Source organism: Pseudopodoces humilis, chromosome 1 (genome assembly GCF_049639895.1).
Source record: "Pseudopodoces humilis isolate 2021_Gansu_Grassland_sample_001 chromosome 1, ASM4963989v1, whole genome shotgun sequence".
NCBI classification, from domain to species: Eukaryota; Metazoa; Chordata; class Aves; order Passeriformes; family Paridae; genus Pseudopodoces; species Pseudopodoces humilis.
This window is the reverse complement of record NC_142200.1, coordinates 146,465,701-146,491,843: the sequence shown is the minus strand read 5'-3', so window position 1 is coordinate 146,491,843 and position 26,143 is coordinate 146,465,701. Positions and strand designations below refer to the sequence as shown.

The 26,143-nt window shown below is 42.6% G+C and overlaps 1 long non-coding RNA gene across 1 annotated transcript; it reads left to right on the top strand.

Moving 5' to 3' along the window:
• Positions 1–13,420: 13,420 nt before the first annotated feature.
• Positions 13,421–14,031, top strand: LOC148185256 (uncharacterized). Its single transcript, XR_015774126.1, has 2 exons — positions 13,421–13,549; positions 13,691–14,031. It is a non-coding gene; the product is annotated as an uncharacterized LOC148185256 (long non-coding RNA).
• The last annotated feature ends 12,112 nt before the right edge of the window (positions 14,032–26,143 follow it).

Here is a 26,143-nt window from a genome sequence, read left to right as displayed (position 1 = left end):
AGCTGATTCTGGCTTCAAGCCACTCCAGAAAAAAATTTTCACAGCACCCCACATTAAAATGCAATCCCTGTCCTGCACCTTCCTGCTAGGTAACTTTATGCTCCTTCCCTCCACTCCGTGTTTTTGGGTTTAGGGGATTTAGGTTTGTTTGTGATTTTTTTTTTTTTTTTTGGTACTATCACATTATCCCATGTTTGCAATTGTAAAACTACATTATAAAAGCAGCTGATATTGAACTAATTTTATCACAGGGCTAGTAATAAAGTTTAACACCAACTATAATATTGTTGTACACCAGAAATATTGCAACAGAACTGTAATATCCTGTTAAATTCATTTTCCATCCAACACCACAAGATCTGTTGAAAGATGTTAGGTGTGAAAGGTTTGTAGATTTTTAATTTTCCTCTTTTTTTTTTCTTTATTTTTTCAAGGCATTATAAACGTTTAAATTTCATAAAAAATATACATCACATTTTTGACAGTAATCATTCTAGTGACACATCTAAAACCTTCATTGTCTGAAAAGTAATGTATGGCCAGCAGCTACCCTGCAAAGCAAAATTCATCATTAGAACCCGCTCATAGAAAGGAAGAGGTACATTTAACATGGCCCCCATTACTACAGCATCTTCTCCCCTCCTAATGCTTTATATATTTATTCTTAGGCACCCCAGGGAATTAGATGCAATTATCCTTTTCTTCTTGGGCAGATAAATGGGTAAAATGTTAAGCAGTTTGCCTCAAGTGACACAGAAAGTTTTATGATACTTCATGGGTCTGAATCAGCATCCCTGGCACAGCAGCCAGGCTCCCATGGGAGCTAAAAATTCTTCTTCCTGCCATCAGCCCTGTCTGAGAATGTTGGCCACTTTCTACTGCCTCCAAGGAAGGTCTCAGCCACCTATAGGAACACACAGGATTAATTAAAAGCATTCTTTTAAACCAATTAACTTACACCGGTAGAAACCCTTGTGTAGATACTCTCAGTGGATTTAAACCTATTTTTTAAAATTCAGTTTAACTTGAGGCTCTGCATTTGCCAGCTGTGTCCCCAGCATCTTCTGCATCTTTTCAACTGCTTCTGTTTTTAAACTAATTTTAATTAAGCGCACACGCTCTGTGTGGTCAGTTCCCAAAGGGGCTGTAGGAAGGCAGGCAGAGGCATTAGGAAAAAAGAGTACAAGTTGGTTCAAGACAATCCCTGGTTCTGCAGCCCAGCTCTTGGCAGGTACCAGCTGTTTTAAGTTCAGTATATTTGGACAGTGAGACCCCAACCCTGTCCTGATGAACTTAGGGTCTCCATAGGAATTAATCTTCTCCTTAAAGACTGCGTTTGTCCAAAGTCAAAGCAAGACGGAAAATACGAATGCTGGTGAGCAGTTTGCTAGAGAAAATTATCAGCAAGCAGGAGACCTGGTGTCTCCCAATGGTCAGTGCTGCTGCTCTCAGCCTTCCTCCAGAGCAGGGCTAGAGGTGACCTGGGGACAGCCCTCAAGGCTGGGCTTTTCAAGGTGATCCAGCATGGAAACCAAAATATGTAAGTCTGCCTGGCACGGAGTCAGCCCCAAAGGCACAGTATTTATGGGAACTGTCCATGTCTCTAAACAAGCTAAAAACCACAGAAGGATGGAGAACTGTAGATTTCATTGACCATTCTCTGATCTAAACACATGCACTACACATTAAGCAAGATACTTCAGGAAATATTTTTAAACATGTTCTGACCTCATTAAGAAAAAAATGGAGGACAAAATACCACTTACCCATAAACCTTTCCTCTTTCTAAAAGATCATTCAATGTTGGATTTTTTTTAAAATTTGTTAATGTGTGTGCAAAGGAGACAGTGGACTGAAATGTAGAAAGCTCAGTCCTTCCTGAGCCTTAACCCACTATTTTCCATTTCCCTCTAACTAACTGAATACTCCCAGAGATTTTCTTTTGTGGACTTTAAGCCCCAGCAACAAATCTACAACTCAGCATAGCTTCCTGTATGGCCATTCTGGTTAGCACAAAACATCAATGACAACACAACCCTTTTCAGATAGGATCTTCCTACAGTTACCAACCATTTTCTTAATCTTCATCTTCAAAATGTATTTAAAAAAACTTCTCCTGCAGTATTGGGCCATTTGTGCTGTGATTGTGATTAACTTGAATAGCCACAGGGAATAGGCTCCAGGACAGCATTGTGTGCATATGTGTATAAGCATCAAAGCCACAATCAGTGGCCAACATGTCCTGCTGCCTAAAATAATTTTGCATTTCTAACAGGAATTGTAGCCTTCACAGAAGCTTCTTTTTAGGTCACTGAGGTTGTAAGGGGGGAAAAAAATAAGTCACTTGACATCCACTATGAGAGGCTTTGCATTGTTAATTAATTGCCCAAGAAACTAGGAAACTTGTCCCAGAGTAATTAATATAAAAGGGGTAAGGAAAGTGTTTAAGGGCCAATGAAACTCTGGAAGGAAGAGGAGAATCAGGGAGAAAAAGTCACATGCATTACAAGAAAACCAGATACCAAGAAGGTTTTCAGAGTCCAGGTGGCAATATATGAGTGGCAGAATTTCTCATGGCTATTTTCCCACAGCAGCTCAGGAATATGAGAGAATCTGTTAGATGGGAAAACATCAGCCACATTTCATTGGGAGTGGAGAGCAGGAAGGCAGCAGGAGTGAGTGGTGAAGGCAGGTAGTGAGTGTTTGTAGGATGCCTCTGGGAAGGATGTGGAGGACCAGCAGCCTCCAACAAAATGTGACAAGAGTCAGGATGTCAGGGAAAGACTTCTCAGTGAAGGGATTTCCTGCTTTCTTGCATCCTAAAGCACTTTGTAATGCAGTGACAATTGGATGTGAAAGAGATCTTCCTGGACTGCTACAGGTTTATGTGTGTTCTGCAGAGCTGAAAATAACATCTTAAAGGGGACATGGCTAGAAATAAGTCCACTTTAAGCATCATCATACCGTTGTGTATTGGCAAAAAAACCCCATTCTTTTCTTTGCTTTTTCTCTGTGTTTACTCTTCTCCTAGTATAATTCATTACTTAAACTATCCTTGATTTGCACATATTTAAATGAGTAAGACCTTTTACATTACTCCCTACAGAGGAGCAGTAGTGATTTACTGCTGTTAAAAATTTTGATTATACCCATAAAGGTAAAGTCAACCCAGCTTGAGGATGGCTGTGTGTTATCCTACAGCACAGCCCAAAGGAGACTTTTAAAAAAAAAGAAATATGAGTGTGTGAAGCCAAGGCATGGAATTTAAGGCCAGAAGAGACTGATAAAATCAGTTTATCTACCAAATAGCATAGATTTCTATAAATGCTCCAAAGTCTCTTAGGACTACAAAAGACATCTGTAATGGAGCTGGAAAGTGAACCCAAACACACAAGTCCTACTGCAGCAGGTGACCTGCAAGGCCACAGTTCAATCCTCCTGGGTGGAAGCAAGTCAGGCATTTTCTTTATATCTCATTGAGGGACCATTTGCTTTTCCTGTGTCTCACATGACTGACCTGGGACCATGCCCTCAAGCAGGCAGCAGATCAAATCACAGAGCACAAATTGCTTGAAAAACTTGTGCAGGTGGCTAATGAAAAGCTCAGCTGAAAACTCTTTTTTGCAAGAAGATACTGAGGGCAACTTCTGCTGAAAACAGAATCATCACTTCTGATGGCATATCCTGTTTCTTCCTCAATGCAAGAAAACAGTGCAATCATTATCTGGGTGGTTAAATTCATGCTGTCCTCTTCTGAATTATTTATTTGTAAATAAATTGTTTCACAATGTACTGCCACTAGACAAGTAAATGTTTGGGGTTTTCAAAATAATATTTACTTCTCTATACTTTAGTTACCAGAAAGCAGTTTCTAAGTTGCCTTGATAGTATGGTCTCTTCTCCCTCCTTCAGCTACAAACCCATGTTCTTCCCCTTTGCTTCTTCCAACACATCTTTTCCATTTGATTTTTTGCTTTTCATAAGTTTGTGTGGATGGTGCCTTAACTGAGAGGCTCATCAGTTTTGCTTTAAATGGCTTAAGCAGCTTTTGAAACTCAAATCAAATGACCATGCAAATGAGCAGAAGAACCTTGGCAAAAAGGCAAGAGTGAACTGTGACAAATAAGGAAGAAAACCCCTTATCCAGGGTAAGGTCCTGCCATTCCCACTGGCTCCAGACACAGCCATGGAGCAGAGGTACCTGGGCCCCACTCAGAATCTGTGCTGAGTTTTCTGCACTGAGACCCCACTGGGAGAATGTAGAACTTAATTTATCTTCCATGTTTACCAAGCTGTCTTTTGGGGACATCCTTAATGATTCTGTTTTTATCTGGTACCAGAGGAGGACAAAGGCGCTGTGACGTGAAGGAAGATACATTAGCTGTCAGAAAACAGGTAACACATCTGCTAACATACTCTGTTCCATTTTCCCCCCAATAGCCTGAAGCAGTGTTTTTTCTTTTAAAAATATCCTATCAGCTCTGACAGATGGATTAAGGCTTAAAAGCATCAACATTTTGGGAAAGTAGTACCTGCTAGCAGGCTAGATATAGGTTTGTCATTCAAGAGGTTTTATATTTCCTATTAGTTCCCTTTCCTGAAAAGCAGCAACCATTTATTTTAAACTTTACTTAGTGGTAGGGGTTGAGGGGTTTAATTTAATTTTTTTTTTTCCCGAGGTGAGGGAGTAGGACTTGTTTTGATTTCTTCAGTGGACACATCATCTGTCAGCAGTGGGGAAGAGTGGGAGTGCTTTTCCTTGACTGTCCTGAAAGGTGACTGCTAAAACTGCCACTGCTGTTGCTCTAAGTGGAATACCAGAAAGTTGTTAAGTTGTTGCAGGAGGATAGATAAAAATAAATAAATAAATAAAATTTCAGAAACAGATTTAAAGGTTTCTCATAACTTTTATTCCTCTCACAGAAAAGGCTGAATCAGTCTTGTTGTTCATATTCCCCACCTTACTACTGACAGGCTGTTTTGCTTATCTGGCATTTCAGCTCAGATGGATCCCACCTGATAGCAGTCAAAGATGCTGAAGTTAAGGTTGTCATTATCTGGGCACCAGCTACCATCACAGGGAAGAGAGAGACACCTCAGGAGAGGGATTCACATCTGAGGAGGGTGAATCATTCTCTCAAGATGCCAGTATTTCTCCATTTCTCAAGATGCTGCTGGCACAAACAGCAGTAAGTCAGTACAATGAGGCTTCTAATTTTGGAGCCTTGGTGAAGCGCCTGAAGTTTGATGAGTGAATCGAGACTGTGGTGAATCTCCCTCTCATCATATCTGCCACTTGATGGAAAGGAAGATATCAAAGATATTCACCCCTTTGTCACACAGGACTCTTGTGAAGGGAGATGAGAGCAGAGAATTCACAAAGTAGAAACGGAATAAAGAGAAGAGAAATGTGGAGGTTTCCGAGGGGAAGTGAGGAAATATATCCTACTTTTGCCTTCTGGCTTTGTGAGCTGAGTTACACGGCTTCTTGTCTATGCCACCTCCACAGCCAGAAGGCTGCTCAAACACAGGATTTGATTCTGGCCCAAAGCTCAGGCAGGAGCATAGCTGGGGATTTGCACATGGTTTCCATCTGCTCCCCGACTATTTCTCTCCAATAATTTGTGCAGCTGAATGGCTGCTGTTCTGGAAAGGACAGGGTTGAGGTGGCCAGTGGCTTCAGCCCAAAGACTCAGAGTGGCTGAATATATTCACTAGAAGGATAGAGAAACATCAGCAACCTCAGTGCAGCTCCAGAGAAACAATTAATTTCAGGAGACTCTTTGATATGCAATATTTTCTTATGCCTAAGTACTATGTGCAAGGAGTTAAAAGAAATTGAACAGTTTTTGGCTTGAAACAGCAGTAGGAGGTGGAAAAGTAGAGTCAAGTTAGAAACCCAGCATTGAACAGATCAGCAGCATGATCTCATCTGAAGACCCTGACTCCAGGATGTCCTGGCATCATTCTTTGCATTACTGTTCTTCCAGTCTTAACAAAGTGATCCCTCAGATACTTCCACCCTGTGACCCCAAACCCAAACCCATCTCTGGGCATGGTAGACACAGGAAATCCATCCCCAGTGGAAGGACTGAATAAATGGTCCTCCCCAGGGATCAGCTTTTGAATTGCTGCTCTCTGTGGCCTTGTCTGGAGCAGTTTCAGCTCTGCCATTTCCTCAGAGGTGCCCCAGCACTGTCTACAAAGTGCTTCCTACCGTGCCGAGCCCCAGAGGGGCTCAGGGGGTTGCCATCAACCAGGCACCTGGCAGAAATCTCTCCTGATGGTGTTCAATTTTCCCAGCTCAGTCACTCTGGGATGTGGCTATGCAGGCACTGCTGGTGCAGTTCTGCTCTCTGCCCACAGTGCCTTCCCAACATCCTGCTTTCCCACCATTCTGAATGCAGAAGTTCATTTTATCAAGTCCAGAATGCCCAGATCTTGCACACATTAAAAATGCAGGTGAGAAAGGAACTTACGTTTTTCTTCTTTCTCACTGATTTTGGCAGTAGAGTCCTTGTGAGCATCAGGTTGACCTGTTCAGGGTCTTTGAGAACCATGAAACGTCTGAGTGTGGCCTGAAGACAATCACATCAGTTGCCTCCAGGCAGAGGTAATTCCTGAGAACATTCAGTCCACTGAAGATAGAAATCACCTGTCATTCTTCATAAAGACACCTCAGAGCAGCTTCACTGTGGTGAGACATAAACAGGATGCAAGGAGGGTGCTGGTGCCATGGTGGTATACTCCACGTTTTGGGTCACACAGCAGGGCATGTCACTGAGGGTTAAACCTTCATTTCCCACCTTCCCTTATCCAGCACTTGTAAATCAGACAGTTCCAGAGCCACGTCTTGAAAAAGAAAATCCAGTGTCCAGACTGAACGTGGGAGGCAGGAAATCATCCTGAAGCCCATATTCAGAATGGAACTCCTGGAGTACATTTACTCCAGGGAGGGCTCCCAAGTGTCTCGTTTTGCATTCTCCAACCTGTGGGTGACTATAATTATCAGTGTTGCTTGGCGGCGAGGGAAACAAGCGTTTACAGCGAGACTGAGCACCACCCACTCCCACTGGAGAGCATTCCCGTGAGTGAACAGCACTGGGTCTCCTGGAGAATGAAGTTCACAGCCTGGCCTTGAGAATCATTTTAAGCCTTTAAAAGGTCCTCTGCAAATCATCCTCAATCATTCCTCTGCTCACAGAACGCTGCAAGTTCTGCCCTGCACCTAATGGCTTCCCCGTTGATGTTTCCTGAATTAAAAATAATGTGTGTGATGCGCTGTGTCATGCCCATGTCCACGTCTGCAATAACAAAGCAATACAGAACCATAATAGACAGTTTGCTCAACACACTGTAATAAGATCAGATAGTTTCAGTACCTTTTTGGGGGCCGTTTGTCACCCAAGTGACATGCTTATCCGTTTTGGTATATAAACTTCTACAAGGTCATCTAGGATGTTGTGTTTTACCTTGATTGATAGCACTGTGCAAGGAACTGTGACTGATCCATGCAATTGTGTCTCAACCCATTTTTCTCCAGATCTCCAAGGGCTGAAATCCCTCATTTAAAAAAAAAAAAAACCAAAAAACCACAAAAAATCCAACAAACACCAAAGCAAACAAAATAAAGAGCCTGATCCAAAATCCTGATCCAAAAGTCTAGAGCAGTCAAAGCTGAAGTACGCATCCTGCCTGTTAATAACTTTCAAAAGTTTTTACTGCAAGATTTGGAATGTGACAGTAAAATTCTGCAACATGCACATGGTGTGGGAGGAATAGAAATTACATTCAGAGTTTGAGTCTGGAAATTTGTGCCTGAACAGGGAAAAGCAAGGGATGTGTTTAATCAGCAGGCTCAAGCATCCCCTTCTTGTACGACAGAAAAAGGCAGCATTTAAACTTGATAACTCCTTGGAAATAGCAAGCGAGGAACATGGATTGGACGTCAGCAATGCTCACGGGGGAGAAGAAGCACAAAATTGAGTTAGAATTAACACATCTTTTACTCTGTGTATTGCAGAGAAATTTGTTTGGTGGTTTCCCTACCTGCCCTCATGGCTGGGTTACCAATGCCCCATCCCAGTGCCCCTCAGTGCAGCCTTTTATATTCCATGTGTCTGGTTCACCAGGGAGGCTGGGACATTCAGCTGCTCCTGGTGGGAGCAGTTAGATGCTCCTCAAACTCTTAGTAATACAGCAGCGTTGTAATGGGACAGAGAAAGGAAACTGAAACACTGAAAAGGGGAAAATCTTTGTTAAATATCCTTCAGCAAACTTCAGGAACTGCAGCCAGTTGTCTGCCCAGTGGCAGAGGTCATTCAAGCAAGGTTGGGCTTGTGTCCTGCCAAGTTACTGCAACAAAAAACAAGGAGAAATGCACAACTGGGTTTTCCCTTAAATCCAAGCAAAGAGGGACTAGAACTAGAAAATTCACTCCCTCCAAGTGGATATCAGGGCAGGATTGAACTCTTCCCAAAGAGTAAATCCACCTCACCAACCATCAGCCCCTCTCCTTCCCTTCAGTGCTGGCACTCTCCCAAGATTTGGAGACCAGGACCGATACGTTTTTTGCCTGATTCCCAGGCATCACTGTGGTTTTATAGAAAAAGTACAGACACCCATCCTGCCAGAGCTCCAGGCAGTGCCAAACACTTTCCCAAGCTGATACTTGTTGATATCAGTGCAATCACAAAAAGAGGGATGAAGCCATCTCAGGGACCAGGGATTGTGGGCAGTGGTGCCAGCCCACCTTCATAACAGGGTTTTGCCGGGTGGACATCAGCTCTGGATCAGTCAGAAAACTGAGGCTGACACTTCTGTAAGTATTAATCTTCATCTGCAGACCTCTTCAGTGAGATTCTGAAAATATTCATGCCTGATCCACATTAGACAAAGCTCTGTATCTCCCCTCTTGCTAGCTCCAGCTGCCCACATTGGGTTAGCAAAGGTTGGAGGATTTGTGCAGCCTGAGCTCCAAGCAGCTGTAACAGGCACAACAACAGAAATGGTGACCTGTAGATAGCAGGTCTTTTCTTTTGCCACTAGAAATACAGTTCTTACAACATACAGTCACTCCAACAATGTTGGAATTCACAGCAGAAATGTTCTGGAAAGTGTTCCCAGCCCAGGTAGAGCTGGTAGACTTGGAGTTTAAAGGCCACAGGAATCAATCTGAACATCTCACACAACCTTACTGTGACAGACCCAGAAACATGCCCCAGGCTTCTTGCATCAAACACTCACACCTTGTGATTGAGCCAGAGCTCTTTTTCTCAAAAGGCACCCAAACCTTCATTAATGTCATTAATTAACTTCATTTCAAAAGGGACTGCTAACCTCTTTAACTGATCTTACTCTAACTGTTAATTTTAGGCTACAAATGGCTACTGAACTTCCTCCTCATACAAACAGGGGCTCCCCAGGAAGGATGCCTTTCAACTGGGATACAGCATGTTATCAAAGCAAAGGAGAATTTCCTCTCTCTCTCTCACAACGGGGAGAAACGAGGTTCTGACTACAGCAGTGTCACTCACTGAGATGACAGGTTAGCATAACTGTGTATGAATGCAGACTGCAGGATGGTAAAGTATGTGCAAGCCACCTTCCAAATCCCAGGATGTATATTACTCTTTTCCCCTGAGGAAAAAAAAAAAAAAATCTTTTTTTTTCCCCTGTAAAACCCAGAAATACTCACTTTGGGTACCATGTTCAGACCTCACTCCTTTGAAATTACTTCAGTGTGGCTCTTACAGCTTTGGGCCAGCACCAGCAGAGCCCCAAACCCTGCCTTTAGTTTTTTAAACCATGATTTATTTTACTGCTTGGAATCTTTTGTGAAAGAGTCACGTGAGCATCTTGCATCTTCAAATCACTGTGACTGTGCTCACCCTCACAATCCTGTGCAAAGACAGAAAGTTAATTAAACATGTGTTTAATTTATAAATGTTATCCCTTCTGGGGAGCAGAGTCCAACTCCAGCTAAAAGGCAGTGCTGTGTTTATTTTACTTCTTCATTGGCTGTTCCCAACCTGCAGTGGTTTATGGATATAAATAATGTTTTAGAGTAGGGAATGGTTGTGGTGGAAACTAAGCCCAACATTTGAATAAGCCATGAAGAAAGAATAACTTGAATCATGCAATGATTTCTAGGAAGCTGAAACAACTAATTCTTTCATGGGTAGAATATAAGCCAAAAAATAAAGCTTCAGTGTTCCATGGTGACAGCAAAATTTGAAAGTATGGTATTAAAGAAAGCAGAATTCCCCACTAGTATATGAAAACAATATTCTCATTTAGGCCAGCAGAAATCTGGACTAGTTCCATTTGGATCATTGAGTTTGCCCTGGATTTACCCCTGGGTAAATGAGAACAGAAGACAATCCTCCCAGGTTTTCTATCAGGGCCAGACTCCAAGAAGGTAATATCCATAGGCAGGACCTCTGCATCACCACTGGAATCTGTGTGGATCTAAATATTTGTGCTCCCTATTGTCTTCTGCTTCTGAGAGGGCTCCTTTCAAAAAGCAACACCACTCCAGCTCAGCTCCTGTAATGTTCCCACTGCTTGGGAAAGCTCATAGCTAATTCCTGAATAATTGCAAGTATTTGTCATAAGGAAAAAAATAATATCTGAAGACATGTGCACCTAGGCTGTTGTGGGAGACTGCACTCCAGACAGCAAAAAATGTACACCATTTCTGAGTATGGATGTTTATCACTTAAAACACAACTATTTAAAAATAAAAAAACCCCAAAAAACGCAACATTAAAACAGAGTTTCATGATGCTGTAAATGAAATGTAACCTCCAGTATTTCAGTTGCTGTTAGTAACTCCACTACCTTCAGCTACTCTTAAATCTATGAGAGCAAGTGGTGTTTGCATGTCCCACACCTGATACAGGGAAGGGAACCCAAGAAGGTTTCTGAGACAGGGACCATCCCATCCTCCCATACTGCACCAGAGGAGGATCAGTCTCTAACCCAAGTGCCAAAGGGCAAGACAAACACAGAGTTGTAGGACAATCACACAGCAATCTCTATGTTTTACTGCACTGGTGACATCCCTTGAGAGTTTTAGGAAATAATGGCAAAATCCCAGAGACCAGGCAAAAGGTCATGTCCTAAAGATGACTCCAGTTTGTTATTTGGATTAACAATAGGCAGGTAATGAAGTTGCTTTCTGTTATTTTGTAGAGCTTTATTTTCTTTCTACATAAACTGTCCTCACTCCATTTACGCCTTTTTCAGCAGAACACTTGCAAGCTTAAATTTAAACATGAGTATGAACCCAATCAACATATCTCCTCTGGCTGCTAAGAGAAGCCCCCAGGCTATTTAAAAAAATCAGACTGTATTCACAGAGAATTTATGGTGTTGACTCAGACACTGCCAGAGCACATTTTCTAAGGGGTGCAGTGTAGGCATCACATTTGGCTTCAGCTGGACTCAAGGAGGAGTTTTGTGCTGGTACTATCAGGATCCTGAGCAGAGCTGAGGGAGGAAGCCAGGTAAGTAAACTCAGACCTGGCTGACACATTTTGCACCCACAAAGAGAACCTTGGTTAGATTCATGCAACAAAGCCAACCCAGGTGCTGCTCAAAATTCAGCCTAATGTTTATTCTACGTTCCCACAGTAATATCCCCACAGCAGTGGTTTATATTACTGTAAGAAAAGTATTTTAAACACTTTAATGGCCTGCTTTATACCCATCCTCGCCTTCAGTGGGTGCAGATAATTGCTGGTGCAATTTTGTACCCCCAGTTATTTGCAGTTTTGGTGCGTGTCACTGACGTGTCTAACTAGCTGATAAGATACGTGGGTGCAATCAGATGCTGTAATTAGAAGTTTAAATGACACGAACTGCACCCACACATAACTGCTAGTGCAAAATTGTATCCATAACATCTTGGAAGTAACAAAGAGAGGAAGGACTTAGAAATTTGTCCCTGCAAATGTTAATTTGCATAGCAATGGAGCTCAAACCTATTTGGCAAATAGACTTTCATTACACAAGATTTAAGCCAATTGATTCTAAACAACCTGAGAGTGTTCAGACACTCAGCATTAGATACAGCATCTTAAAAATTATACTAGTCTGCTGAACTAGGGCAAGGAACTTTTCTCTTGAGTTAGGTAACACATAATTCATGTCTTCGTTACTGCCTTAGCCATGGTTGGAGTAAGCAAGAGCCTTTGCTTGCAATGACAGATTTTTATAGTGATTTCTCAAGGCTGTAGCACAGAGTAAGTGCGTTTCCTATTTCATGATAAGCAAATGGTGTGCAACAAATAAGAAGGTTCTTGCTTTGGAGTTTCTCTTGACACCATAATCATTTAATATACAATTATATATTACAGCCTACTGCAAGGCAGGAATTTTAAACTGACACCTCTTTGCAGGCATTATGCAAAGTTTTGGGAGCCTCAGAGGAGTTTTCAATGGTTTTACTGGGAAGAGACAGATACATTTTGATGCTAAATCAGAATCATTGGTGTTTCTCTTATTTTTCTGCTGTTTTAGCCCCAAGGCCCTGTTTAACTATCCCTGTGCACTACAGTGTGTGCCACACAACTGGAAATACTTCTTCAGGCTATTTGTTATTTCTTCCTCTCTCCTGGCCAAGGGAGACTGCAAGAAAAACTGAACCAAGTAAGACTGAACAAGCCAAAAGGAAAGCTCAACAGATGGGAGTATAGAGGGATGAAACAAAAATGCTGAGAGACCACATCCTTTCATCTCTGCCCCAAAATTTTGGCTCATCAGGGCAGCCTTTCCCCTTTCTGGGAGAGGGAAGCATGAGGAGACCATGGCAGAGAAACACAGCATGGGCTTCTTGCTGTGCCTTAGGTTGATCCAGCTCCCCAGGGTTGTGGAAGGAAGTTGTGTTTGGCCTTCTGAGGACAGGAGAGCAGTTTTCAGACAAGGAACATAATTTTACCTCCTGAGGAGAACCAAATGCAGAGGTGTCTACCCTGAACTATACCCAGTCTCTCCAGAGTCACGTTGCCCTTTAGCCAACCTGTGCCTACTTCTTCAACTGGGATATTCCCACTCCCAAGCATCACAAAAGTTTCAAATCTTCAGAAGGTGTCCATCCTGAGTTCAGGAAGTTTTCTTTTCATCAGACCCTATCAAGCATCATACACCTCAACTTGGCAGCAGCCCCTGTTGTGCATTCCAAAGCAGCACAAACCATGGCAGCTTCTTCCTGAGTCCAACTTGGTTCCCCACCTCCCATCTCTGCTTCAAATGCTTTGCAGCTGACCCTAGAAGAAAGGAGCCAGGATCCCAGCTGCCCCAGAAGCAATCCCTGGAGAGCAGGGCTGGTTAATGGCAAACAGCTGCAGCTGTTAATGTCTCAGGGGTTCTGGGCTTTAGCAGTGAAGGTCTGAGGTTCAGGTCCTGTTGGCAGACTGTAAGATTGATACTGGTCATCTCTCCTAGCAAAATACAGTGGGGATCACCTTCTTGAGGCCCCAGGTGCCTGGAACAAGAGGCAGCAGATGATGTCTAAAGCACCATGTTGTCCTCTTGGCTGGATAAAGTAAGATGCTCTGGTGGCTTTAAATTGGCTTTCTCCTTTTTTTTTTCCCTCTGATAGACTTTTCTCCAATTATCACACACTGTGGCAGTCCATAGACTGACTATTTCACACCACCTGAATCAAATGTCTGCTCTCTGTTAGGTGTAGAGGATTTCCATATGCCCTGGTTGCTTCTACTGCCATCTCTTCTCTTGAACCTGTGGAGTTGTTGGCTGTGTTAGCCAAACCGTCCCTCTCAGCCCATCAAACCTCCCAGCTAACACAGCAGAGGGATCCAAGTAGAGATTACAAAATGGCAGGTTCCTGAATCAGCCTTGGTGATGAGCAGCACTCAGCCACAGCCTTGGATTTCCAGGATGCAAGTAAAGCAGAGTTCACATTACTGATGAATAACCCAAAAACGGGGTGAAATTGTCTCACCAAAGCAAAACTGTTAAGGTGAAACTATTAGATAACAGCTGAGTTTGTCAAAGAACTGGAGATCTCTTGGCCCAGCTTGCCATGGCCATCTGGCTACATAGTGCTGCCTTGATAATGCCAATCTTCACCCCCATCCTCTGGGATGTGGGAGAGGGCAGAAGAGCCATCATCCATCTATGAGGTTTGGCTGTGGTAATAAGGAGGCCACTGCAGCCATGAATAATCTTTTTTCCACAGTTTCCACAACCCATATGGTGTGAAAAGCTGGACAAGGATTTGTAAATGAATTGAGCCCAAGAGTAATTACACGTTCCTGCAGATTACTTGGTGCCGTAATTGCACTTAGTATTTACCATGTGACCTAAGCCAGAAATAATCATGTATTTACTTTATATTTATATTGTAACGTGCCATGTACTGTAATTATACTGCCACTCCATGGTACTTAACACATCATTGAATGTTCCACAATTATCATGTTAGTAAATAGCACTTACTGAGATTTGTGGCCTGTAATTTCAAGCATTACCTGCTAAAGATTTATTGTAGGAATGTCAAAAAAATGTTTCTTGACAATGTAATTTCATGTAAAAAATGTCAAGTCCTAGAACCAATAGGAATCAGTTTTAAAAATTTCAAAATTTGAAAATACAAAAGGAAATCTAGGTTCAAAATTAAGGGCTTTTCCAGTAAAGTAATGATCACTTCCATGAAGAATTCTCCAAATTTTTCTACTCGAGGTTCCAGAACATTATAAATGCAAACTGTCAAACTTATGTGATTAAATGAAAGAATTAAATCCACCTTGAGACTCTTAAAGAAAAATGTTTTGAAAGAAGTTAATATCCACTCGACCTCTCATTTAATTCTGATTAAATCTCTGAGTGGCTAAAACTAAACCTTGGATTTTCTGAATTGATTTATTCTTTCGTATACATTTGGTCATAGATGTATTCTCTGCTGTTTCAGTAGAGCTACTCATGTGAATAAAGTCAAGCACATGCTTTGCTGTCGCTTTGGTGTTCTAAAATGTACATACGACAGTTATAAGATATTGGTCAAATTAAGATCATTCAAACAGAAATGACTTAGAAAAAAATCAAATTTTCATGAATCCTCCTCCAGTGGGATTTTTCCATATTGTAACAAGTATGGGTGCCTGAACTCTTGCAAAAATAATTTAAAAAAAAACAAAACAATAAAGACCCAAGATTTCCAGCTCATGTCAATCCCCATATTAAAACATAAAAAAACCTTTAAAGAAACCACCTCAAGCTTCTCTTCCTTCCTTATGTATTCTGTGTTGACCACAAGCCCCATAGAATGGTGTCTAATGTAGAGATCCAAAGCTGGAATTAGGAATACCTTCTTTTGCTCCTCTGACTCAGGAGAACGGACAAGCCATTGCATTCAAACTGAAGGAATGAAATCCTGGCTGCACACGTAGTTAGCAATTCTTCTTCTGAACCCTCTGAAGACTAGGTTATTCCCCCAAAACCTCATCTCTTACTTCAGCCTTGATCTGCCCAATATATACAAATGAGCTTAGCTTTAAACACTGATAGTACCATTTACCTCATTAACTAGAGCCAGATGAATAATTCATAGTGCATATTTTATCGAATGAATCTCACTTCTTTTTGTGTTTGTGAATTGTCTGCAAATAGATTCTTGATTGGACTCTTCATCTAAAATTATTTGCAGATTTTTTCGGTGAATCATAATCAGTCTGCAGATCATTTGTGAGCCGTACACAGCTAGCAGTCACAGTTTGCAGCTCATGCTGTGTGGGTTCACTGTAGGAACATCAAGGTAACACTCCTGTTCCCTCCCTGGAAAGGCTTATGCAACCAATGAACGGCAGGATGAATTTCAAACAGCACATATGAGCGTAAAACTTGGAAATTCACACCCTTGCTGAGTGTTGTTGTCAAATTCAGAATCTCCCCTCTGTGAAGGGTCAAACAGTGCTACAGAAAGGTAAATATCAAAGCTGCCCATGCACCTCTAGCAAATCTGAGGGCTTGGAAACACAGGCAAAGTTCCTGGAGGGTGACAAGTTTCAACCTAACAGCTAGTCCATGATAGTTGCCCCTGTGAATGATCTCAGGCTGAGGAAACCTGGATTAATTGAGCCTCTCCTCAAAGGAGGTTAAACTACCAGATCACTCTGCTCTCGCTGCAGGCTGAGTTCCCCTGTGGATGCAAGTTAGTGATCACAGGGTGAGTTCTTCCTGTGTCTGAGGCTGGAAGGGGTTTTTTCCACCTAGCTACTCTATTTGCTCTGGAGAAGAAGATCTCAAGCCTGGCAAAGTGTCTTCTGCAGGGGTAGTGAAATTACTTGAGAAGGGCTTAGGTCCACTGGTGCAGTAAAGCTGCTGGGGCAGTTTTGTCAAGATTTCACCACCAATACTGCACTGACCTCTACAATAAGAGTCAAGAAGCCAGCCTGCTTTTGACCACCATAATTCCCACCACTGCTTTCACTGTACCTAAGTGGCCTGACTGTGGTGTGAGAAGCAGCAGAGATTTCCTTTCCCACTTCCCCTACCAAGTTCAGGAGACTTCCCCAAGAAAATCCTTCAACCCTTCTTGATCCTCTGGCAATCTAAGCATTGCTTTGCCATAAACCACAAGCTTACATGTTTTGCAGAGTGGATTTGGTTCGCTAAATTGGGATTTGATTCTAGGTTGTGAGATTTTGTCTGATTAAATCAATCTTTACTAAAAACTACCATAATACTTCTGCGAAAACCAGAAGCATGCAAGCCCGAAACTGATGTGCTGTAGCCCAGGGCCTCGTTCAATATGTAAAGATTAATACAATTTGAAAAAAAACCCTTCTCTGCTATAATAAATCAGTCCCCAAAGTGGTCAGATGTGGACTAGACTTTCAAATGCATCATTTTGCAGTGAAAGAGGCAGCGATGAATATGCAGAAGAGGATGGGAGCTGTCAGGAGCGTGCAGATGAAACCACGTGATCAGTCGCCCCTTTGACCCATGTATCAGATTTTGAAGGGAAAAGTCTCGTTTTAAGCACTGCCTCAGAATACAAAGCAACTATGTCTACCACCACTCTGTGTATTGCTGAACAAAGACGTGGGTTTTTCAGGAGGAAGATCACAAACTCTGAGAGGTTGTCCTAGGCTCAACATTTGTTCAAACACGAGGAAAAAGGTAAGTAGAAAAAAAATTTTAACGAGTTATCAGGCCACATGCAGCTCCAAAAAGACTATGGGGGACCAGAATTTTATACTTTTAAGAGGAATTGATGCTGTAATTATCATCAGCCAAGGCAATGTGTACAGCTTCCCAGCTTTGCCATGACTGTCAATTTTGGCACAATAGTTTGATATGAAAAGTGCAAATGGAAAATGATGGCAGTGAACAACTTTAGGGCAAGTTAGGTCCAGTGGTGAAGTGATGTATTTTCTTGATGCCTGAGGAAATATTTGGTCCTGACAGGTGGATCATTAGCTGCGTTGCACAAGGCTGTAGGAAAAGGGAATTATAGGAATAGCATGGGAACTTATTCTTGGTCTTGATCTGCCATCAGATTTAAGGAAAACTCTCCTGGAGTTAAACACAGGACCTGAACTGAGCTTCTAAAAAGAACTTTCTCTGTGCTCTGGTCCAGGGTAGCATGCACATATTTAAAAGATGAAGAAATTGTAAGTACTGCATTGATTCCTCTGTTGGTAAACTGCCTTGGATATCTGCTCCAGCTTGTGAAAACACAGCTAAAAAGTTAATCTGTGATCCAGAACATGATTATCAATTAGACCCACGTGATGTGTGGGATCAATGGGCTGAATCTCACCCCTGAGACAAGGAGCTAAACATGAGCTCTCAGGTTGCTGAGGGTTCAGTGAATGAAGAAATAGATTCACCCATTCCTACAAATCCAGTGACATATTTAGCATAATCTCATTCAACCCTCAAGTCATATGAGCTAACTTCACGAGTCCTTTCTGGTTTCCAAGCCCTCCTGAAAACACCACAAATGTAAAGAGTCCTGAATCTGGGATCTGCAGTGCCATAGGAATGACTGGGGCACTCACAGCCCTTCCTCCAGACAGGAAACTGCAGGAATGAACCAGCCACTGAAGGGGACAAGGGGTACATGTGTCCCACCAACAACTTTGGGTAATACTGAGCCACTTGCTCTTGCCCATAAATTCTTTCCTGCAGCGCAGCAGTCTGATGTAATAAACACTTTACATGAGCCATGAGCTTAGAGCTTTTGCTCTGTGCATGTGCCATTGATTAGAGTGGTTGCAGATGGTTTTATTTTAGTTAATCAAGCTTTCTGAGCTTTGCCAGCATCAGAACAAAGGCATAGTTTCCCTACTCACTAACCAAATTTGTAGCCAAGACACTTGAAATGATATGAACTCTGATGGATGGCGAGAAAGCAGAGAGGGGGGAGAGAGCACCTTGCCCATTTACCTCAAGCCAGGTGGCTCAGTCCTCTGCAGACCATGTTTTACATCCACCTTAGAGGAATTATATTCCCTTTTACTCCTAAAGAGTGGGAAGGGGAGAAACACTTTATTTTTTAACAACTCCCATGCTGTATCAACAGAATACACTGAGCTGCAGAAAACAAAGGAAAAAACAGCAGCCACAAAACCCCACACAAACACTAAAGCCTCTGGAGACAGAATTCCTCCTCTGAGATGGCCCCTCTGAAGTCTCCAGCCCGTACTGCAGAGTGCTGCTTCACATGTCATTTGACCAGTACTCCCCTGCCATTCCCACTCAGCTGGAAAATCTCTGCAGGCTCCTTCCCCGGGGAAGCAGGCGAGGGAAAAGACGGAAGAGTTATATGATGCTACAGAGTCACTCAAACGAAATTGCTGTAGCATGAAAGCTTCTAAAGCTCCCTGTTATTTAACCATTCATGCTGGTCCCAAAAGAGCCCAGTTTTATAGGATACTTACTAAATTTCAGTCTCAGTTCAGCCAGAATGAAATAGCATGAAAGGTCTGGTTGTTTGAGCTTTTGGGGGTCTCCAGGATGTGCAGGGTGATGATGGGACTTGTGCAGTGGAAATGCCCCCCTCTTTGCCCCTTCCCATATGCAAGGGAATGGATAGAAATAATGGAAGCATATACAGAAAAGATAAATGCATCTGGTTCACAAATTGTTGCTGGCTGTGAAGACAGAAAGGGCTGTGATCTTCCTAATAATCACTCTGTGGCCTTTGTTTAAAGCTGTGCATTGTACCTATAGGACAAGGGAACTAAATGTAAAGAGAGATGGGGGAAAGAAAAAAGAAAGAAAAATGGGGGGGGGGGGAATATTGTAAGAGAGAAATCAATAGGAGGCATTTAGCAGCTGGGGTGACATAGACAAAGTGCATTTAGAACCACAGACGTGCGTCTTCAGGGATGTGGAGGGGAGAGGGTTGTTTTATTCTGAGCTTTGCTTCTTCATATTTTTCAGATTAACAGTTTGCAGTTCTCTGCTGAGCTGTAAGGTCTCAGAGGCACTGCCTGCTGGAAGGTTTTGATCAGTGTAAGCTGGGGCATTTCCAGCAGACAGGTTTATTAACTGATTTACTGACCACATGCATTTTGTGCAGTCGAAACTATTTACCTGGGCTCTTTCTTTTCCCTTTCTCCACATCTCCCCATTACTAATCATAGAATCTTACAATCAGAGAATCAAAGAATCATTTCATTTGGAACAGACCTCTAAGCTCGTTGAGTCCAAGTCCATACTGACAAATCCATCACTAAACCCTGTCTCTAAATGCCACATCTAGACATCTTCTAAATACTTTCAGGGATGGTGGCTCCACCACTGCCCTGGGCAGCCTGTTCCAGTGCTTGACAGCCCTCTGGGTGAAGAACTTTTTTCTTATTATTCAATCTAATCTTCCCCTGGCACAATTTGCAATGGTTTCCACTTGTCGTATCTCTTTACTTTGGAGAAGAGACCAATCTCCTCCTGGCTACACCCTCCTTTCAAGAAGGTCCCCCCTGAACCTCCTTTTGTCCAGGCTGAGAGCTGCCCCTGCAGCTGCTCCTCATCTGACCTGTGCTTCAGACCTTTCCCCAGCTCCCTTGCCCTTCTCTGAACGCACCCCAGCCCCTCAAGATCCTTTTTGAAACCAAAATTAATCACAGGATTTGAGGTGTGGCCTCACCAGTGCTGAGTAGAGGGAGAGTCACTTCCCTGGTCCCACTGGTCACACTATTTTTGATACGAGCCAGGTGCCCACCTGGGCACAGCTGGATCCTGTTCAGCTGCTGTTGACCAACAGTCCCAGGTCCTTTCCCACTGGGCACTTTGCAGCCACTCTTACACTGGCTCAGGTCACACAGAGCCATCAAAAGTCCTTCTGTGGCCCCTCTTAGGGCTGCAGCTTGAGCTTTCTCTGGAGAGTGTCTTTTACAGTCAGGAAAGGAATCACCCTCCATTTCAACAGCAGTGTATGTGAGGTACCACCTTAACTATTTGACCACCACTTATTTTTTTAATAATGTGCAACATGCAGAGTGAAAACAGCATGCCATGTAAAGATTACCCTACCAAAACCCCTACCTATTATATAGACTTAATATGGCTCTAGAGAAAAATGGTTTCTATAAAGTACACTCACCAGGTTTAATGATAAATTTGCTCATTTGAAGAAGTTGCTTTATGTTCTTTGCACTGGAACACATTAAAAAAAGAAGATGAAGAAAAAATGAAAGCATCCAAAGCACTTTGGAAAAACAGCAGTTCAACATTTGAGCAAAAATGCTTCAAAAATTTGTGTCTGTTCTCCAGCAAACCAACCTATGGATATTTTTCATCTCAGTATTTTGGTTTTTTTAAGTATTAACATTTTTAAGTTTGTAACATTTTTTTATCTCTCATTTTGAATTGTGTGTTGAAGTACAAAGTTTCCTTGGCACAAAATGTCACAGACTTTAAGGAATCTAACCTAAACTGATGAACACACATATCCTCAAGAGGTCATAGGAGACGTTGTGGCCACTAAGTTTCACATGAAAATTAAAGACAAGAAAAACAAAGCCACTCCCTCCCTCCCTAAAGGTACCACAGTGAGGATTTATTGGCTGAGCATCATCAGTGCTTCTTTAGCTCCTTACCACCCTTCCCAGGGACAGATGGGCATACAAAGCAGGTCCTACAGTGACACCTTGCCACACAGCTCACCAAATAATATCACAAAACTAGTGAAACCGGTTTTCCTACAAATTTCCCATCTCTGGAGGAATCTTCTGGTGTCTGTGGAGAGCTATATTAACACTGAAACCTTTCTCTAGGGAATGCATTAACAGAGTTTGTCTTCTGTACTGTCTATTTTAGTGAAACTTCTAGGAATGAAATGTCTTGAGACTTGTGACAGATTTGATTGAAATAGGCCAGGAGGTCTAGAAGGTAGCAGGGGGATAGTTATACAGACACAGAAATCATATAATTCTTAGTTGCCATCAAATAAGTCTTATTTCCCAAGGAAAACAGGCTAGAAATACACCTCCTATCCTTCCTCACATGCACAGAGATATTTGTTGAAAGGTCAGTGACCATTAATTTCATGTTTATGTTTTTGTTTCCATATCTAGAAACAAGTGTCCCCTTCTTACACGGGCATCCAGTGTCCCAATGGCCTACCAAAACAAAACTTTTGTCAAGGTGCTTTGGCCTCATTAGAAGAAGAAAAACTGAGTCTTGAAATATGGGCTAAGTTTGCAAGCAGAGACATCTGTACACCAAACAATGTGGTAACCACTGGTTTTCATGGCACAGCCTATTACCTTGCTGTGAAATTATTTTGCCCAAATCAGTTCATAAATGTTTATCACTTGGCACAGATCTTTCAAAAAAAAAAAAAAAAAAAAAAAAGAAAAAAATAAGTGGACTTTGCTAAATCGTGACACAAAGACTTCTTTCAGAGGCTCGTTAGAGAATGAGACCTGCATGTAAAGCGATATCCTCATTGTGAGTATGTAATGGGATTTCCTCTGCAGTCAAACCACTTTCCTCTTAAAGGGACTTACTCAGAAGTAGGAAAAGTCTTTCGCCAATTATTGAGCTGTTCAAAACCAACTCAGAAGACCAGCACTTGTCAGTACCTGACAGCTATCCACCCAGAGAGGTTTTCAGCCATGCTCCTGCTGAACAGACAATCCTATTAACAAAACCTCCTGCCCCAGATTTACTCAGGGTTCTCCATCCGAACAACGGCACAATCCAACAAGACCATGAGGATCAGCTTATTCCTCTTCCTTCCAGGCTGTTAAGCCCAGGACAGACCTGAGACACATCAGCAGCCTGGGTGTATGGTGTCTCTGTACATGTTGTACCTGTTCTGTAGATAAAAAAGGAACTTCAATTTCTACTGCTGTCAATGCAGTGACTTTTAATCAGTAAATTCCCTTTCTTCGACAAGCAAGAAAAAAAAAAGTCCTCATCTGAAAAAAATATCAAATGCATTTTCAGCCAGAAGACATAAATATAACCAGAAAGCCATTTGGAAATGCTTTCATCTGACAGCTGACATGCTTAGATCATCTGCAGCCCACCCTGTGCTTTTCTCACTAGAGAAATTAAACACTAGAACTGCTGCTGCTTTGAATACTCCCCTTAAATATTTTCTGGCACAGACTTTCCCAAAGGCAGCAGTGGAAGTCTCTCTGCTTAGGACAGGCAAATCTTTCTCCCTTTTACATGAGACACAACACAGCAGATACCCTGAGACATGGCTAGAAACAGGTTAAGACTTAAGACTTATGGAAAACTCCTTACTTGAGAGGGTCTGGCACTCTTCTCCTGCATGGTGATGTTTGGTCCCACCTCCCTTATTACCTGCCCTGATCCATTTCTGATCAGATTCTGTCTATTCCTTAATCCCCAATTATCCCAAAATTCCATTTTTGGGGTATTTGGCAAGATTTTTCTTCCAGTGATATCTCTGTCCTCACATACATGCCACTCTAGACTCCACATCTGAGTTCTGGTGTGCCCTGTAAATGTTGGGTCCTGCCCAAAAATGTTGCAAGGCTCTTCCTGTGGCCAGCACCTCGGGCTATGCACAGCTCCCCTTGCTCAGCAAAGGTCCATTTGGGGTGGTAGAACATGATCCTAAACAAACCCAACTTTGAAGTCTGTGTAGAAACCCCTCCCTTCTGCAGGGGTTACAGTCACCATGGAATAACATTCCCTTCAGAAGCTCTTGTGACTGTTTTAGCTTCTTGTTCAAGGTGTACTTAGACATATCCAAACTGAAATGTCATTCTTTGATGAGGGAGTTCATGCTGTCAGCTGTCCCTTCAAGCCTCCATACAAGGCGTGAGAAGTTCTCAGTAACTCCCAGGAAAACCACGAGCAGGAAGCAGGCAGCTTCAGTTGAGGGGAGCTAAATCCCAAAATTCTCTTGTTTTCTTGGTTCACCAGAGGACGATTTATCAGCCAGGGCATGGTGCAATGTTGAGTCATATCTACACATGGCAGCTGACTGAGGCATGTATGCAGCTTTACTCCAAATCTCTGCAAATCCATGCAAAGTCCAAATCCATGCAAGGGTCCTGCTGCTAGGAGTTATCTGAAGCCTGGGTGATCTTAGGCAGCCAGCAGCACTGATCAGAGCCACAAATCTTACAGGACACAGACAGGACAGGTATACTGGGGGCTGGTGCTTCCATGGCCGACTGCAAAGACCAGAAAAGCTTTTCCACAACAGAAGCACTTGCTGTAGAAAGTGTCCTAACAAATAGGGCTGAAAAGCAGCAATCCTTCGTGGATACATCTTTCAGGATTGAAACATTTGTTGAAAGATGGACCCCAGCCAGAAACAAGCATTTGGTGAGTGCCTAAATTAAGTTAACATTTGCAGCCATGATAGACTTGGTCTAAAACACCAGGATGCAATCAGTCAACTGAATTACAGCATCTTAAAGTGGCAAGGTAAAAACTAATTGCCTCTTGTTGTGAATTAAGCTCAGTAGTGGATGTCTCAGCAACAAGGGGTAAAGCTAAACTGCAGGTCCTGTAAGAGAAATAGGCAAAGTAAATAGAGAAGGGTAGCTGCAGAATCTCGGCTGGCAGGTGGGAACTAGACAAGCCCACTGCTACTTTTCATGTTCCTGTGTGCTATATCCTTATATATGTTATTCATATCCATGTGGTCCTTTCATTTAGAAGTAGTTACACTTCACTGGCACATGCCTCAGTGCAGATGGAGCTGCTCAGTTATAAAGATGTCCTGCCCTTGGTGCCAGTGTAGATGGGTCATGGCTGAACCACCCAATAAACCAAATTCTAGGGTGTCTAGGCCTCCAGCAAGAGCCATGTGACCAAAGAACACAAACATAACTAAAACACCATCCCCCCCAAAAAAACAACAACCAAACCCATATTCAAATTTTTCTAAATGTATTCAAGGAAATTACCTAGTTCAGGAAGACTTTTTGCCAAGTTAGGAGCTTTTCCCTCTCATGGTCAGCAGATGGGCAGCATGAACATCAGATTGCACATGCTGGCTGTGGAAATGCAATTGTGTGTCTGAGACACATCCAGCCACTTTGTGTCAGTGTAAACTGAGAGAATTGCAGAGCTGCAGGAGCCACACCAGTTTTTCTATGCAATGGAAATAGTGTGGACACATCAGCTATAGTTTAGGTGTCTACTTAGTAATTGTGGCCATCTGGGCTGTCTTACCTGCTTGTGTCTGGACCTGGGTGCCACTGCAGAGTGGGTATAGCTCTGCCTAATCCATGAGGACATCTCAGCCATGCAGTGGCACTTCAAGTGGCATGAAAAGTTGCCTGAATACTGTATTTAGGAAATTAAACCATGTGCAGCGTGATTGCTGGTGGAGCTCTAAAAGCTGCAGCCAGATATGCACATCAGCATCTGAAACAGAGGTATAGTTTTAATACTATTAGTTATATTCCCCTCAGGCCATCAGCATGATTGTATTTTTTTTGTTTTGTTTTTTTTTTAATAAATACTTCATTTCACAGATCTGGTAAAAGGTATAGTACAAAGAGCTGACTGGGTGCTACCACATCAGTCATAACCCCATAGGGACTGAGGAAAGAATCCAGTGCAGCCAAAGGTGAGCAGTTTTGGAAGACATCTGTAGAAGAGACATCTGCAACTGCAGCCCAAGCTTGCTCCAGCCAGATTTGCTTAACCAGAGATCAGGCTACCCCAAAGTTGGACAGGATGATCTTATTTCAATTTGCTTTCCTGGGGTTATGAAAGAAGAAGACTAATCCAAACAGTTTTTCAATAGTCACACTCCTTTTTTCCTGTTAATAAAAGTTGAGTGTCAAATTTAACCATATTTCATGATCTGGAAATTTCAAAAGTGTGTAAATAAGTTAAGAAAGTGGCTGTGTTGAACTTGATGTCCCAGTCTTGGACCAGCTCTTCATATCAAAAGCTTTGTATTCAGGCATTACATGAGAGATAAACCAAACAGTGTCACCAGGAAAGTTCAGGCCCATGGGTTACCAAAAATGTCCTTGCCTCATGCCTGAAGATGCTCAGAGTATATCAGTTAAATGCACAGTTTATCTGGTCTTGCATGCCAAGACTGCATGACAATTCATTCTTAGCAGACATTGATCAGGAGAAAATCTCACAGCACCACTTCACAGGAAAACTTGTTATCTTTCAGCAGAGCTCCCTTGGTACACCATTCTGCTTTCTCTCATGGAGCTCTCCCCTGTTTCTGGAATATTTCTTCTAGAGAGCATATGACCAACATGCTACAAAGATGGCAGGAGCTGAGCACTGGAGACAAGATCTGTGAGATGGGTGTCTGGGGTTTGGGCCATGAACTTCATCACAAGTATCTGAGTAAGGCACCTCCAAATGCCAAAATTCATGGCTTTCTGGGGTGACTGTGATCCTTCCTATCAGCCCTCCGGGGCAACTCAGGGCAACTGTGAGCCACAGCAGGTGATGGAGTTACACCAGAGATGGTTTGTGTTGCATGCTTCACATAAACACAGGGATTTGAAGTGCCACAGCCAGGCAGAGCTGGGCAGTGAAGGCTGTGGTTCACACGACAGGCTTTCACAGCCCACCGTGCCAGTTCAACCGCAAAACCTCCTGGTGCTTAAATGGTGAAGTTCACACTCCCTCTCTGGAGGGGACAGAAGGTAATGGTACTCAGCTGTGACTATGACTATGCCAAATACCA